At 50.9% G+C, this 16586-nt stretch overlaps 1 protein-coding gene across 5 annotated transcripts in view; it reads left to right on the top strand.

Annotated features, from left to right (window-relative positions):
• The window catches only part of SGMS1 (sphingomyelin synthase 1), a 287713-nt gene that overhangs the window by 91100 nt on the left and 180027 nt on the right, over positions 1 to 16586 (top strand). Inside the window, exon 1 of one of the 5 annotated variants that reach the window (XM_047088741.1) lies at positions 1219 to 1256. The exons of the other annotated variants lie outside the window; for them this stretch is intronic. The gene's annotated coding sequence lies outside the window, so the exon portion shown is untranslated. Of the gene's footprint in view, positions 1 to 1218; positions 1257 to 16586 lie in introns of those variants that run through there. 5 annotated transcript variants of the gene reach the window in all.

Raw genomic sequence — 16586 nt, 5'->3', positions numbered from 1 at the left:
ATGGTTTTATCGGACCATCCCCGTTCTTAAGGAGATTCTGAAGCGTTTAGAGGTAAAGCGTCAAGATGCATGGCACCTCTCTCCAGGTGGCTCAGAGGAAACAGCGTTGAGTGAGCACGTGAGCCTGTGGAGGGCGAGTGACGAGGGACACGGGAGAAACGTTAGCGGTAGGTGAATCTGACGTAAAGCATACGTGGCGTTCTTTGTGCTGTTACCTATTCCAGAATTTTTCTGTGAGCTTGAAGTTATTTCCAAATAAAAAGTTAAAAAGTGGAAAGAAGCCCAGCAGGTCTAGCCATCCATGACTTGAAAGAAAACACGGGAACAAGATGCATGCATCTCTTAACTATGTTGGTGTGGATTTTCTACCTTTTGAGTTGTCCAGCTATTAAATAGTTTCCCAGCTATTAAATAAGTAGTGAATCCTATGGCAGTCACTCTGTCACCCAACAGGCAAAGCCATTTCTGTGTCTGTTGGGTGAGACAGCCTATGTAGCTCAAGGAGAAAGAACACTATGTCCCCGCCCCCCCCGCCCCCCTGCAGACTCTGCCCCTCCCCATCCTATTATCTGGTGTCGCAGAAGAGGGTTGGAATGAGGAGTCATAGAGGTGGTTCAGGAACGGTCACGGGAGCATCAGTTGCTGCATTTAAAATAATACTTGTCGGGGCGCCTGGGTGGCCCAGTCGGTCAAGCGTCTGACGCTTGGTTTCAGCTCAGGTCATGACCTCACGGTTTATGGGATCAAGGCCCACGTTAGGCTCTGCGCTGACAGTGTGGAGCCTGCTTGGGATGCTCTCTCTCTCCCTCTCCCTCTCTCGCTCTCTGGCCTTCCCCACGCTGTGCTTGCTCTCTCAAAATAAATAAACAAACTTAAAATAAAATAGAATAATATTTGCCTATTCTCAAAATCTTACAGCGCAGATGAGGAAATGCATGCAAAAGGTGTTTGTAAATAATATTTGTTCTAAAAACATTCAATTACTATTCATGGTTTTGGTTGAAGATGAGAAACGGCTTAGACTGGAGATTGGTGGAGGGTTTCCTTACTTTGGGTGGCCCCTTTTCCTTTTGAATGTCGAGATTGATGGCACAAGGGAGTTTCTTTCCCCAGCGGACTCTTCGGTTCCTTCCGGTCACCTCCTTTCTCATTTCCTGCCCTTATTGTTGCAGGCAGAGCTCCAGTGACTGGACAGCTGTGGATCTTCTGGATCTCAGTATCAGTGAAGCCAGAGCGTAGCAGAGGGTGGATGAAAGGTAGCACATAAGTCACTCAGCCTTCCGTCCGCTTTCAAACATGTCACGGATCTGAAGTTCCCCACAGTTGTTCCTGCTTTGTCCTGAGATTGTATTTGTGGCTCGGATGCTTGGAGGGGTCATCCGGGCCTTCGAGGTCCCCAGCTCAAAATCAGCCAGGGCAAGGCCAGCCTGGTTTGGGGAAGGAGGGAAAAAGGATCCGAGAGGTCAGCCCCTTCCTTGGCCCAGGAAAGCAGCACGGGCCAGGGTGGTGGAAATGTATAAAAGAGAGGGCGCAAGGATCGTGTCTGCCAGAGTCACTGGAAATGACGGAAAAGGGCGCTGTGAGACCTGAAGTCGTGTAATGATCGAGGACATTGAAAAGGAAGAAGGGCCGTCTGGATTAAGGAAAATCTCTACTTGAGTCTAAGCCATTTTTCACCTTTAACTAAAACTACCAATAGTTTAATTGTAGAGGAAATTATTAGGGAAGGTTCCAGGGGCGGGGCGTGGAGGGCCTAGGGAGCGATTTGGGGCCAGGCCTTTTCCTTTGTTCTGGAATTGGTTTTGATTGAGGCTCTTTATCCTGGAAGACTGTGCTTCCCTGGTGTGCCCTCTCCCATGGAGTTGGACAGCCTGGGGCAGTGCCACTCGGAGCGTCAGCCTGACGTGACCCGAAGGGCCTGCTCCAAACGTGACCCGCGCACCATTTCTCTTGTTGAGAAGGTCTTTCCCAAGAGTGAGTGTCACCTGCACGGAACCACGTGCTTCGTGTTGGTAGTTGTTTTCCATTCTGGGACGTAATTACCACGTCTGTGTGTACCCACAGAGAGTATATTGGTTAGTGTCGCTTATCTTAAGGCTGGATAAGAGCGCTCCGTTGCACGTAGCATTCCGCAAGCTGCATTTACTCAGTTGTGTTGTGAAGATTCTGTTGCTGCACGTGATGGTAGTAAATTATTTTTTATGGTCAAGTAAAATTTTTCTTGTAAGAATCCATCCCATTTTATCTGCTACTCCATTTCCTTCCACAGTTTTGTATTTTGCTGCCGTTCTAGGGGGTAGGAGATAGTATATCATTCTGGTCTTAATTTGCGTTTTCCTGATCAGTAGTGAGGTTGGGCATCTTTCTTTCTGGTATCCTTTGGAGAACAGAGTTTGTGATGTTGATGTAGACAGAATTTTCAGTCTTTTATTGTATAGTTAATGTACTTTTGTTTCTGTTTCTGGTTTTGTTGTGTTGTTGTTTGAAATGTAGTCTAGTATGTGTTTGGTTCATTTGTATTGCTAATCTTTATTGTTTTGGATTGAAGTTTTTGTTGATTTGCATTCTCGTTCCATGGTTTTTTTCTCTGCTGGTTTGGGACGCATCGTGTTTCCGTTCTTCTGTGATTTCCCTGGAAGTACATCGCGCACGCATCACAGTTTTGGAGCCGATCAGCAGTTAAGGTGTTTTCATCCCGTCTCAGAACAGCACAAAACTCGTAGGACACCTAGAAAAGAGTGTCTTCTGTTCTCATGCGTTCCTTTCCATATTAGAGTTCTGCATTTCACCGTACACATCAGACCGTGGTTGCCGTTTGGAGATGGTATTTAACTTTCCCTGTCTCCCATGTCTTGCTTCCCTTCCCTTCTTCCATCCTGTTCCTTCCCTCAGGGGAGCTACACCTTCTTCAGCACTGTCTTCCCTTAGGATCACTCCGTGGCAGCGTCTCTCGACTTTGGTCTGTGAGACAGTGTGTTTGCTTCACTCGCCCACATCTCAGCTGACGGTTGTGGCCTCACAGCTTTGTGAACCTGCCGCCCGTCGTCCCAAGGCTTTCATCGTTGCTGTTAGGAGATCTGCCATTCATCTTCCAACTGCCATTCTTTGGTGGACGACTTGGCCTATTTCGAGATCATTTATTCGTCTCTGGGCCCTGTGGTTTCCCTGCAGTGTGTTTGTGTGCGGCTTTCCGGCTTTTATCTTCTTGGTGTTTGCTGTGGGTCCCGTATGTGGATTCATGCCACTTGTTGGCTCTGAAAATTTCCCAGCTATTAATGCCCTGAATACGGGGGTTTCTCCCCCGCTCTCTCTGTTTGCTCCTTCTGGTTTTGATAAGTAGACGTTAGAGCTGCTCTTTTTATTCTTCGTGTCTTTTAATTTGTAATTGGTATTTTCTTCCTTGTCCTTTTCTGTTTGATGCTAGTTAATTTCTTAAGATTTAGCTTCCAGTACAGTAATTTTCTCTTCAACTGTGTTGAATCTTTTATTTAACCCAGCCTTTGAGTTTTTAATTTCAGTGATTATATTTCTTCATTTTTAAAAGCTCCATTTCTGCTTCAAATCTGCCTGAATATGTTTTGATGGTCTCTTTTTTGCTGGCTCATTTTTTTTATTACTCCATTTTTCCTGTCTTTAAACAACACCAAGCAGAGTTGTTTCATATCCTGCATTTGATAATGCCAGTATCTGAAATCTTTGATAATGTAACTCTGTGGCTTGTTGTCTAGTCCATGGTGAGTTTTGTGTGCTAATACCTGTTGGGCAATTATATGTCAGAATCCTGAGGTCTTACTTCCTGAAACTTGAGTTTGTCTGTCCTAGGAACCAGGAGGGTGCTACAGAGTCAGGATCACTTTTGTTCCCTTTGGGAATCCTGGTTCCAGGTTGGGTTGTCCCACTCTGCGGAAAGCTGAGGGTCCAGATGCCCCATCCCGTTACTGGCATTCACGTGGCCTCCAGGGTCGCTCCTGCTCTCTTCTTTGCTCAGATTTCTGTGCACCATCCCTGCCATATCTCCCTGGTATTTGTTTCTCTACCTGGAGCTGGCCAGTGTATTAAAAAGTATTCTTAGGGGCGCCAGGGTGGCTCAGTCGGCTGGGTGTCCGACTCTTGGTTTTGGCTCAGGTCATGATCTCGTGGTTCGTGGGTTTGAGCCCCACATCGGGCTCCGTGCTGGTAGAGTGGAGCCGGTTTGGGATTCTATCTCTCCCTCTCCGCCCTTTCCTGCCCCCCCCCCCTCGAAAGTAAATAAATAAACTTTAAAAAGTATTCTTTAAAATAATCTAAGCACCCGGGTGGCTCAGTCAGTTAAGCGTCAGACTTCAGCTCAGGTCATGATCTCACGGTTTGGGAGTTTGAACCCGTCTTCAGGCTCTCTGCCGTCAGCTCAGAGCCTGCTTCAGATCCTCTGTTCCCCTGTCTCTCTGCCCCTCCCCTGCTTGCATGCTCTCTCTGTCTCTCTCTCTCTCTCCCTCTCTCTCTCTCTCTCTCTCTCTCAAAAATAGACATTAAGAAGATAATTTATCCAGAATCTAATTATAGCATAGCAGAAGGGCCCTACAAATACCTAGCGCACCATAATTTCTAAATTAGCAGGACCCGGGGCGCCTGGGTGGCGCAGTCGGTTAAGCGTCCGACTTCAGCCAGGTCATGATCTCGCGGTCCGTGAGTTCGAGCCCCGCGTCAGGCTCTGGGCTGATGGCTCAGAGCCTGGAGCCTGTTTCCGATTCTGTGTCTCCCTCTCTCTCTGCCCCTCCCCCGTTCATGCTCTGTCTCTCTCTGTCCCAAAAAAAAATAAATAAACATTGAAAAAAAAATTTTTTTAATTAGCAGGACCCAAGTGATATTTTAAAATTCATGTTCTATATGTGCCCTTTATCAATTTTCTTAGACACTTAGAATTTTACCTGCTATATGATTTTATTTCACCCACAGCTGGGAAAAGAACACAGTAGCAATCTTCTTGAAAGCTTGCTAAACTGTATCTATATTCATATTACGTACTATGTCCTTAAACTTTTGCCTGTTTTTTTTTTTTTAGTTAATCTACTAATCTACTAATTCTAATTAATCTACTAATATTTACTTCCTGAGAAAGTCGAATCACTACTTTTGGAATAACTCGTAAGTACTTTCAGTACTCCTTGATTCTGCTCTATTTTTCTGTTTATCCGGAATCCTAGGTATAAAAGATTTAGCTGTTGATCTCTGCCTGTGGATGCCTTCCTTCCTCAGGCGGCGTGCAGAACACATGTGTTTACTGTTGTGAGTTAGAGGCATCCGGTCCACAAACTCCCTGTCCCTATGTTGTACATCCCCTTAATAGGCCTAGAAAACAGCATGAAGTTTTTGTTTTTTTAATTTTTTGGTTTTTTAAATGTTTATTTCTGAGAGAGAGACAGAGCACAAGCAGGGGAGGGGCAGAGAGAGAGGGAGACACAAAATCCGAGGCAGGTTCCAGGCTCCAAGCTGTCAGCACAGAGCCTGACGTGGGGCTCGAACCCACAAACCGTGACATCATGACCTGAGCCGAAGTCGGACGCCCAACCGACTGAGCCAACCCAGGCACCCCCAGCATGAAGTTTTTGAGGTATGAAATGTTAAGTTGCCTTGGGCTTTGGCACATGAAAACATGTTTTATTTCAAAACAGATGGTAAGTGATGTTCATCGCAAAGATAGCTTTGTGATGAACGTGATATGTGAGGCGTGTCTAGCCTGCAGAATCTTCATGCTTCATAGGTTACGGCAGGACTTTTGCAGCGCTGACGTAATCATAGAAAAGGCAGGCACAGAAGACCTTCCCGGGAAATGCGGAGCTCTGTGGCTAGAGATTCTCTGAAGGATTGCCTGTTGCCGGCTTTCACTTTCACTTTCACTTTCACTTGGAAAATAGACGCGTCTGAGAACCCTGTGGCTTCTCCTCCTTGGACAGCAGTTACTTCTTCTGTCTCCTCATGTCATGGGTTACGGTTGGCTGTCTGCTAGGGCACTGCTGATGGCTTTCGCTTTCCAAATGGTTTGGTTAGCCGAGCACTCCAGAAGCTTCTCTGGGGAGCCAGGAAGGAGGTGAAGAAGAGCTGGAGAAGCTTGCTTCCCGGGGAAGCCCTGGCCAGCCTCCCAGGCCGGGGAGCTGCCGTCCTGGAGCACACACTGCCTGAGCGTGGGGACAGGGGTCTAACTGCAGCCGTCCCCCAGCTCTGTTGTTCCTGTGCCCGGTCGGTCGTTTCGTAAAGCAGTAACTGGCCCTTCAAGCTACCCCCTTCTCTTCTTTTTCTGCAAATAGGTGTCCCTTTACAGGCTGAGATTTGGATCATTAGCATGATTTTTTTTTAAATGGTTTTCATGTTTATTTATTTTTGAGAGAGACACACACAGAGAGAGAGAGAGAGAGAGAGAGAGAGAGAGCGAGCACAAGATGGGGAGGGGCAGAGAGAGAGGAAGACAGAGAATCCGAAGCAGGCTCCAGGCTCTGAGCTGTCAGCATAGAGCCGGACGCAGGGCTCAAACCTGCAAACTGCGAGGTTGTGATCTGAGCCAAAGTGGGACATTCAACTGACTGAGCCACCCAGGCACCGCTCGTCAGCGTCAGTTTAACATAGTTCACTCGAATGCAGTTTCTTGCTGCAAAGTCCTGATTCTGGTCCTATGAAAATGATGCTGACAGACAGCCCAAGCAGGTGGGCTTTCTCATGTCCCTTACAGTTAGGCTGTTAAAAACGGGGCTTGACAGCCATTATCAAGACGAGTGACCGCAGGTCTGAGTCTGGTCAGCAGGCCCCGTTGGGTTTGCTGCATGTGCCCTGGGTCTCCTGACCTTGGTCCTGACTGAGCTTCTCTCGTCCAGGAATGGCTGGCTTCTCGTCTCTCTGACTCAGCACCAGGACACTGGCCATTTGTAACATTTTCCTCCTTTCCCACATGAGGTAATGAACTTGTCTGTTTCTAAATACGGTTTTGAAAAGCAGGATTATTTTAAGTACCTCCTTCTCTAACTTGTGCTCTCTCCTGCTCAACAGATTCACACCTGAGTGCTTGTTATCAGACCCTTTGTTTGATGCCTATGGAAATGCCCACAGAATAATTTTCATTTGCCTTTTTCTCAGTCAGGGTGTTTAGGGGTTGGTAGTGTGACATAGTGGGAACTGTACCGGGTTCATCGGTAGCTAGACAACCTGAGTTCAGGGTGAAGTTCTCTTCACGGTCTGTACGACTGGTTAATCACGTAGCTCTTCTGGGTTTTATTTTCCCACCTAATAATTAGTCTGTTCACATGCTAGAGCAGTAGTTCCCAAAAGTTTTGCTCTTAAGAAATCCTTTCTTATCTTAAATATTATTGAGGACCCCACAGAGCTCTGCTTGTGTGGGTTTATATCTAGCATCTTTTTCTTTTTACATTTGTTTATTTTTGAGAGACAGGGAGACAGAGCATAAGTGGGGAGGGACAGAGAGAGAGGGAGACACAGAATCCAAAGCAGGCTCCAGGCTCCGAGCTGTCAGCACAGAGCCTGACACGGGGCTCGAACCCACTAACCGCGAGATCATGACCTGAGCCGAAGTCGGACACCTGGCCGACTGAGCCACCCCTATATCTAGCATTTTACAGTTGGCAGAAAGATGGCCCCCAAAGATGTCCCCATCCTAATACCGAGAACTCGTGACTATATCACACTATATGGCAAAAGAGACTGCCGGTATGGTTAAGATCGGGATCTTGAGATGAGAGTCTTGGGGATTATCCAGTGGGCCCTGTGCAATCACAGGGGTCCTTACAAGAAGGCAACAGGAGGGTGAGAGCCACAGAAGGAATTACGAGATGACAGGAGAGATGGAAATGATGTCCTTGCTGGAAGGGAGGGGCGCAGGCGGCCTCCGGAAAAGGCCAGGCACACGTTGTCCCCCCTAGCGCTTCAGAAGGAGCTCAGCCCTGCCATACCTTCACTCTGACCCCCACACGACTGACTCCGTTTTAGACTCGTGACCTCCAGAACTGTAAAATGATCTGTGGTATTTTAAGCCACCATGAAATCAATTTAAATTTAAGTTTAAAATATTTACATTTTATTGTCACTATGAAAATAGTTTTGGCCTCACGGATTACTTACAAGGGTGCGGGTCTCCCGAGGACCCCCACACCCACCCTGGGGTCTGCCACGTTAGAATGCAGCCCCCTGGCCACAGCCAGCTGCACGAGACTGGCGTTCGAATGCTGGGATCCAGTTAACCAAGTGCGGGTTCTGTTATGAAGTAGGAAAGGGCGAATGGTCTTAAGGGGCACATAGCGTTCAGATTCTTATTATGTCAGAGTCTGATGCACGTGGTACGTGGTCTCCGGAACGTTGGTCTCCCTTCTCCTTGCCAGGGAAAACGGGCATTTCGCTTGGACGGCGTCGCTTAGAAATACCTGTGACGGAACACGATGGGATGTAGGCAGAGGCCGTGTCCCTGAATTGCCATGAATCGCATTTTTAGCATTTGTCGAGAAATTATGTAAGGTATCTTTTGTGTGGTGCTCACAGGCGATGTCTTTCTGATGTTTGGGTCTTTGGAACTTAACAATAAGCTTCCTTTCCTTGGGTAGGAGGGAAGATGGAATTGAGATGAGATTCAGACCAGCTCTTTGTGGGTTTGAATATATAGGCGGGCGTGACATTCCCTCCGGGTCACTTTGTCCACACTCCCTGCTGATCCGGGGCAGCACCCCGTGGCTGAAGAATGACCTAGGTCCAGTTTGCGATGTGAGAGAGCACTTAGGAATATTCGTGCTAAGAAGCTTATGTTTATAAAAGATGTGTATAGGGACACCTGGGGGGCTCAGTCGGTTGAGTGTCTGGCTCTTGATTTCGGCCCAGGTCATGATGCCAGGGTCGTGGGATCGAGCCCCGTGGCAGGCTCTGTGCTGAGTGTGGATCCTGCTTGGGATTCTCTCTCTCTGCCCTTCCCCCGCTCACGTGCTCACTTGCTCTCTCTCTTAAAAAAATGTATATAAATGCAGTAGAACAGTTGGGGCTTACGTGGCTTAGTTTTGAGCTTAACATGGCTCACTATCAATGTCAGGAATTGATGACTGTGTTTAATGCATTCTTAGAGCTATCCTCTTTAAATCAATTCTGGTAAAACGTTGTGGCTGAGTGACAGCTTGGGAGACGCTTTAACATCGTAACGTATAGTCCTGAACCAAAATTCCGGCCCGACGGTGGGAGCAGCTCCTGTGTCTTCCACACCTTCGTGTGCGGCCCCTAAACGAACCGGCTGGGAAGGGGAGTTTCGGGCTGGGGGTGGTGGAGAGGCAGCGCGGGAGGTCACTTTACAGCCCGGAGCACCTGTCGGGGGCAGGAGCACTTGTTTGGGAGCCGTACCAGCAGGGGTGCTTCGGGGGCCAGAGGGTCACGTCAGTGCCGACCTTTCTGCACTGGAGCCAAGAAGGGTGCTTTTACTTGCTTTGCTGGGTCTCCCGGAGGCCGCTGAAAACCGCCTGGCACTGGCTGGTTTCTGCTCTGCCTCGTGGCAGACCGTGTTACCAGCACGTGGGTCCTTCTCGGTGGAGCCCTTGGTGAGAACAGAGGGGGCGAAAGCGCTTTGGCCTGATTTGAACTTGCTGGACCCGAGACCGGCAGGCACCTTGCATCGGGTGGCTTGGTGTTTTTAGTGACCAGCATCGCGATGGTAGCATTTGTCACCCGTGTGTGCGCACGACAGGAAAAGTGTAAGCGAAACCAGTGGAAGAGTGTCCCTGTTAGTGTTGGAACATGTTTGAGACCGTTTTTCCCTGGGGGCTCTCCGCTCCTCGCCAGCCGTCTTCCACAAGGGTTTGACTGGCTCTTCCAGAAGCAAAGTGTGTCCTCCCCTCTTCCTTTCAGGGAGTCAACGGCCGTGACCACCGTCACCCTGGTCTGCTGATCGGTGGCGAGGGTCAACAATGTGCGGGTTAAGAGAAAGCCGTGGTCAAAAGCCATGTGGTGTTTTATTGCAACAGCTTGTGGTTTTGAAAACAAGGGCTGGAGTACTTTTCTGATACTTTCAAGTAATTGCAATACAATTATGATTGCAACACAATTCGCGTTTCGGTTTGGGAGTTTCTACATTAATCAGGAAATGTGAACAAGGTCTATGTGTCAGACGCCTGACCAGTTCAAGGCCAAGAGTGGGGTCTTAGTCTCTCCCCAGCGGTTCAGCGGGCTTGGGGGGGCTGCCCTCGGAGCTGGCCTGGGCGCCGGGTCAGGGCGGTGGCCAGCCTTTACACCACGGTCCTCGCTGCCCGCACAGGGGGCTCCCGGGCTGCTTTGGGAACAGTATGTGACGGTGGTTGAGGAAAGGTTAGGGTCTGTCTGGAAGGAGGCAGAGGAGTGGTCAGCGAGTGAGCTGTTTTCTGTCTCTCATCTCTTACGATCTCCTAGCCCGGCGTCCACAGCCGCTGTGGCGAGGGCTCACTTCTTTTTGGACTCCCGGTCAAACGTCCTCAGAAACGAACGGGGCCTGACCCCCGCCTCCCCCCCGATTCTAGCTGCGGTTTTCCCGGCAGGTGCCAGCCAGGCTGGTCCAGTGCCAAGCTCTCCTTCTGCCCTCTGTCCTGACCCCGTCCTCAGACCAGCCGGCATCCTGCTGCTATATTTAGCTCCTGTGCGGTGGGGTTCTGGAAGTCGACCAGCCGCCTCGTGCCTCGGATCGGTCCTTCCGGTGAGACCCCGCTGTCTCTGTCCAGGTACCCAGATCCCGCCCGTGCACACCGTCCTCTGAGAACTGTGCCTTAAATATTCACACAGTGTTTACTGACCACCTACTGTGTGCAGAGAGCCGGGGTGCGGACACGGGGAGGTGCGGAGAAGAATCAGACCGTTGGGGCTCTTGGCATAGAAGCGGGGGCGAAACGCGGGATCCCAGCATTAGAGGTGCCTTCCGACAAAAGCGGGAGCAGGCTAGCGGAGGATTCAGGCGGGAGGGAGCAGCTCTGCCCTGACGGACGTGTCCGCGTGGGCTCCCCCTCTTCCCCCGCCCCTGCCAGCCGCAGGCCAGTGACTGGGGGGTCACTACATGCCCCTTCCCGGTGGGATTTCATCGTGCCTCGTCCACAGCAGCTCACACCTCTGTAACTACAGGCCCTGTCCTGGTGGAATCTGACTTTGTGGCAGGTGGTTGGAAAGAAGTTTTGGAGGCTGTAGGTATCTCTCTGGTGACATCCCGCGGGCAGTTGCCAGTTCTGTATCTTCCAGGCCGTGCTCCGACCTAAGGAGAAGATGGGCAGTCCTGAGCCCCAGAGGCCGGGCTGTTTGCTTACTCAGTCCTCAGGGTCAGGTACTCAGATGCCCGGCTCGTGCGGCGAGGCCTCAAATACGGCGTCTGAGGAGGAGCGTAGACGGCCCATTAGACGGGCCAGTCTAAAACCAGATGGTGTTTGAATTTTCAGTGTCCTCTTGACTTTTGGTTCGTGGATGGTACTGGTCACAGTTTGCAGTTGTGCGTGCACGAGAGTATCTCCCTGCTCTGAGTTGTCTTAGAGTCGGGAGCTGTTGCTGTCCTGTTCACCGTTGGATCCGTATCGCCCACCCTGGGCTTGGCATATCGTACAGAAGGGACAGGACAGACACACATCCAAAACGTGAACTTCTCCGTCAACAGCACACAGCTGCCTGAGAATAGATAACTGACTTTTAATTTGGCCAAGAGAAAGGTCAAAAAGAGTCCTCGTCATTTACCAGAGCCCTTCCAGCAGAGTCTTTTCTCATTCATTCATTCATTCATTCGTTTGGTCATTCAGTGGGAGAGCGCCAGCAGGGGAGGGGCAGACAGAAGGGGACAGAGGATCCGAAGCTGGCTCTGCGCTGACAGGCTGACAGCAGCAGGCCCGACGCAGGGCTCGCACTCACGAACTGTGAGATCATGACCTGAGCCAAAGTCAGACGCTCAACCGACTGAGCCACGAGGTGCCCCAACAAGGTCTTTACAAAATACAAGCCTTGAAGGAACAGATTTCAATCCTGATTGTGGTAGTGGTTATAGGAACCCATCCCTGTGACAAAATATTACAGAGCCGTATGCAAATAGAAACAGCCCATAACCACTGACAAGTAAACACGAATGAGACCTGGGAAAGGTCTGCAGCTGAGCTCATAGCACGGTGGCCATGTCCGGTTCCCCCTGCTGGTAAGTGTATTGTGGTCACGTAAGATGGAGGGGCTTGATGAGGGACGCACGGGAACTCGCCTGTCTGCACCTTCTCCCGGAGTCTAAAATTATTTCAAAATCCAAAGTTAAAAGAAAGACACAATGGCATACCACTTGGTGCCTCTTACGACGGCTGAAACCCTCACAAGGCCACACCGGATAGTCACGAGTCCCCATGAAGGAGGCAGAGCTCCGGATGGAAATGTAGAGTGCCGCAGCCACCCCGGAACACGGGGAGGTGGTTTCCCCGCCAGGTCCGGCATCTGCTTGCCGTGGAGGCCACCAGTTCCGCTCCCAGGCAGTTACCCAAGAGAAGTGAAAACCTCGGGTCGCACAAAGACCCGCCGGCTGGCCTCTCTAACAGCTTTAGCCGTAACTGCCCCAAACTGGGAAGAACTAAATCTCCCTTGGACGAGCTAACGGATGGATGAGCGGATCTATCAGTGGAATACCGCTCAACGGAAACAGGGAACAAACACCGTTACTTGAATAAATGTCACACGCGGTATGTTTTGTGAGAGAAGCCAGGCTCCAAAAGGTGCATTCTGTATGACTCTGAAGGGCCCGTGACGTGCTGGGGACGGCTGAAATGGGTCAGAAGACAGACCAGGGATTGCATGGGGGCCAGGGAAGATTGACTTTACAAAGGGCATACGGAACTTTCTGGAATGAATGAAATGTTCTGTATCTTGACCGGGGAGGTGATGACACGGCTGTAGGGTGTGGTCAAAATTCAGAGAGCTGTCACAAAAGCAGATGAGTTACTGCATAAATTATACCCTAATAAATCGAACTTTGAGATGAAAACACCACCAGCAGCAAACATAACTAATTAACGACGTCGTTTGGTTTGACACCCGTGCGTGTCCGCCCCTTGTCTGGGATTGGATGCGGGCTTGTCCTCAGTTACACAGGCATCTCATTCACACGGGGGAGTGTCACCTCTCCAGGACTCTGGTCTCTAACGGAGCAGCCGTGATGACCCTCCTGTACAGGTGGGGGCTCTAGTATTTGTTAAACAGGGGGATCCAAACAGGAGCTTCTGCAGGAACTTTGGCGGAGGGGGTCAGAGGCGGTCATTACCGTGTAAGCATTTAACCAGGGGTCCCTCTGTCTCCTGTCCTGGCTCCTTTGCCATTAAAAGTATCCGTAATAGAGCAGACTTGGGGTTTTAGAAAGTTCTAACTGTCAGCCATAACCGCTGTGCTGCGATCCCTCCCTCAGTGGATAATAAAATGTCCCGTCATGTTTGATGTGCTGGGAGGCAGGGGTGTGGGGGGCGTGGAGTGGGGGGAGGGGGCTGTCCTCACGGGTGACAGCCAGTGGCCTGATTTAAATGTAACTCGCAAATGTTTACGGCCGGGACTGGAAGATACAGACTGGAAAATGGAAACCCCGGAGCCCCGAAGCAGGGTCTGTTGGTGATCAACAGCCTTCATGAATCAAAGTCAAAAGTCGATTTTGAAAGGAGACTTAAACTCTGAACTCCTGGCTGTGATTTGTGGGACTGGCGGATAACGCCTGCTGAAGCAGATCTGGGGATACCGTGTGTGGGATTACAGCCGTCTGTTCCCACACCAGACTCCTCGTTCATTCAGAACCGGCTCTTTCCTAGATTGGTTTGGAATACGTGCAATCCGGCACCCGTTTCTGTCGGGCAAGCCCTGACTAGTCATCAACCGCGTATCCTGCCTGTCGGCACAGGCCGTGTTCTCGGGGACCTCCGCGTCCGACAGGGTCCGCCAGGCCCTGCGCAGCCCCGTGAATCCGGCCCCCGGGACGAGGCCCAGACTGGAGAGGTGACGTGAGGTGGGCCTCCGAGTGTAAGTAGAATTCGGTCTGCTGTGGAAAAGAGAAAGCTGAGGTCGTTCAGGCAGAAGGAGCTGAGTGTTATGTGGAAGCTTTTTTTTTTTTTTTCCCCTTAATTTTTTTTTCCCCAATATTATGGGGAAACATGAAAGCTTTTGTGGTCAGAGGGTCACCTGGCAAAGAATGTCTTTCCTCCCTCCCCACCTACATGAGAGTTAAAATAAAAGCATCACGTATGCGGTAAAAGACAAAAAATCATAAGTCACGTACCCCCTCTTTCTCCTCTGTAGCCGTTTCTATTGCTGTTGTACGTAATCACCACAACATCTGTGTCGTGAAGCCTGAATTTATTCTCTTGTGCTTCTGTGGATCAGAAGCCCGACATGGGTCTCGCTGGGTGAAAACACCATGTCACAGGCTTTGGGCCTCGACCACCTTCTGCCCCTTTTCTTTAGTTTGTGGCCTCTTCCTCCGTCTTGTCCGTGACCATTCCTCTGTCGTCAAATCCAGGAAGGGGTCTCTGATTTTAAGGACCCATGCGATTAGATTGGGCCCCACTGGGTAGGCCTGGGTTCTCATCCTGGCTTACTGTCCTCAGTCGACCCCATCTGCAAAGCCACGTAAACTAATACATTTACAGGTTCCTGGAATCAGGGTGTGGACTTGGGGGCCGTTGTTTTGCCCACCATATCCTGCCTCCTTTATTCTTTCCCCCCACCCCTCCCACTGGTAAAATATTTGGACACCAAAGCTAGTATATATGATTAGATTGTGTTTTTTATCCGTTTGATCATAGCATGTCAAGTTTTACACCTTAAAGTTCTTTCCTTTTGTCAGCACCCACTGTTAGTATTCCATAGTATTCTAGTTAGCAGGTGTGGCTTTTTTTTGAAGGTCACAAACAGTGCTGGAGTGACCCTCATCAGATGTATATCTTCACGAGCTTTTCCACATGTGTCCATAGGGAAGATACGCTGAATTGCTGAATAAGAGTCCATATGGGTTGTTTTTTAAAATTTTTTAATGTTTATTTATTGTTGAGAGGGAGAGAGAGAGCAGAGGAGGGGCAGAGAGAGAGGGAGACACAGAATCCGAAGCAGGCTCCAGGCTCTGAGCTGTCAGCACAGAGCCCGATGAGGGACTCAAACTCACGAACCGTGAGATCGTGACCTGAGCCAAAGTCGGATGCTTAACTGACTGAGCCACCCCGGCACCCCTCTATTGGGTTGTTAGTTCTGAAAGAAGAATTTGAGAGGTCAGGAAAAGGGAAGAGGAATGTTCGTAGTGAAGAAAGGAGGCCCTTTGAGAGCATCACAGAAGGAAGCAAGTGTCAGCTTATGGTTTAGTTTGTGCCATTTCTGGGCCCGAGAGGCGACTCCCTGTTTCCCATGTGCTGTCCCGCCAGGGCGAGCGAGGTGATGCTAACCCGTTAGGTGAGGAGGAAAGGGAGGAGTTGGGGCAGTCCCCGGACCGCCTCCCGCATGCCTGCACTGGGGCCACCATCAGCGTCAGGGACACTGGGGACCACTTCTGTCCCCTACATCTGGGTCCTCAAGCGTGGTCTGCAGAACGGTGGGTCTTTTACTTCTCTTAGCTTGTCGAGATCCTTACATGTTTGAGGTGCTCTTACGTACGTCCTCGCATGATTTTTACTTAAAACCGCACAGGATGAGTGACTGTGGTTTATTTATTTAAGAAACTCTCCACCCGACATGGAGCTCGAACTCACACCCCCAGGGCCAAGAGCCACATACTCTACCGGCTAGGCCTGCCGGGCGCCCCATGCTTCTGGCCTTAAGTAGAGCATCGCTGTAGAGCACCCTCGGGGACGAAGCCCGAGGTAGCCGGGTGCCGTGGCCTGCGTGGCTGGGGCGGGGAGCGGGGGTCACCCCCGAAGGGCCCTGTTGTGGGCTGCAGGAGCCCCGGTCAGAACAGAAGTTCTCCTGGGCACAGCTGCTCTGGGCTGTTAGCGTGTTGGGCTCGAAGCCCCTGGGGCTGGCACGAGGCCACGTCAGGCTGGCTCTCCAGATGAGCGCTGAGCGCACACGACTGGTGGCCGGTGAGCGGGGTCATTGTGGCAGGCTCGTGGCCGTTTGCTGATTTTGGGGGGGAGTGGCACGTATTCAGATTCTGCAGTAAACTGAGTTGGGGACAGGTGACAGGTGACTCCCACGGCCCCTCCCTCTCGTACAGAAGCCATCGTGCGCGCAAACCTCTGTTGATGGCCACTCAGGGTGAGCGGGGTTCCGTGGAGAAGCGTCGGGCCGCCCGCCACGTACCTGGGTCCGGGGCCTTGGTGCTGGAGGGCTCCCGCCGCCCAGAAGGGCCACCTGTGTGGGCCCAGAGCCGGTGCAGCTGCGAGGACGGCGACGGGGTCCTTCCGTTTGGCTTCGGCTCCTCTGCGGAAGCCGCCTTAGCGTCTTCGTGACGTCACAGAATTCCTTAGGACGGCTTGACACGGAGCCTGGGCCCGGGGGTGTCCCCGGGGGCACCTGCGAGGGGGGTGCCCTGACCGGTGGCCAAGTGGCCTGGGGCCAGTGGCTGCCTCTGTCTGGGCCTGCGAGCCGGGGCTTGGGCTCCGCAGCCGCGTAACCTACCTGGTACGGTAACACCGTGT

This window comes from Lynx rufus, unplaced genomic scaffold (genome assembly GCF_022079265.1).
Source record: "Lynx rufus isolate CCGP_SWC_20201006 ecotype Redwood Valley unplaced genomic scaffold, mLynRuf1.p SCAF_25, whole genome shotgun sequence".
Classification (NCBI taxonomy): Eukaryota; Metazoa; Chordata; class Mammalia; order Carnivora; family Felidae; genus Lynx; species Lynx rufus.
Note: the sequence above shows the minus strand (reverse complement) of the source record. Positions and strands in the feature narration are given on the sequence as shown.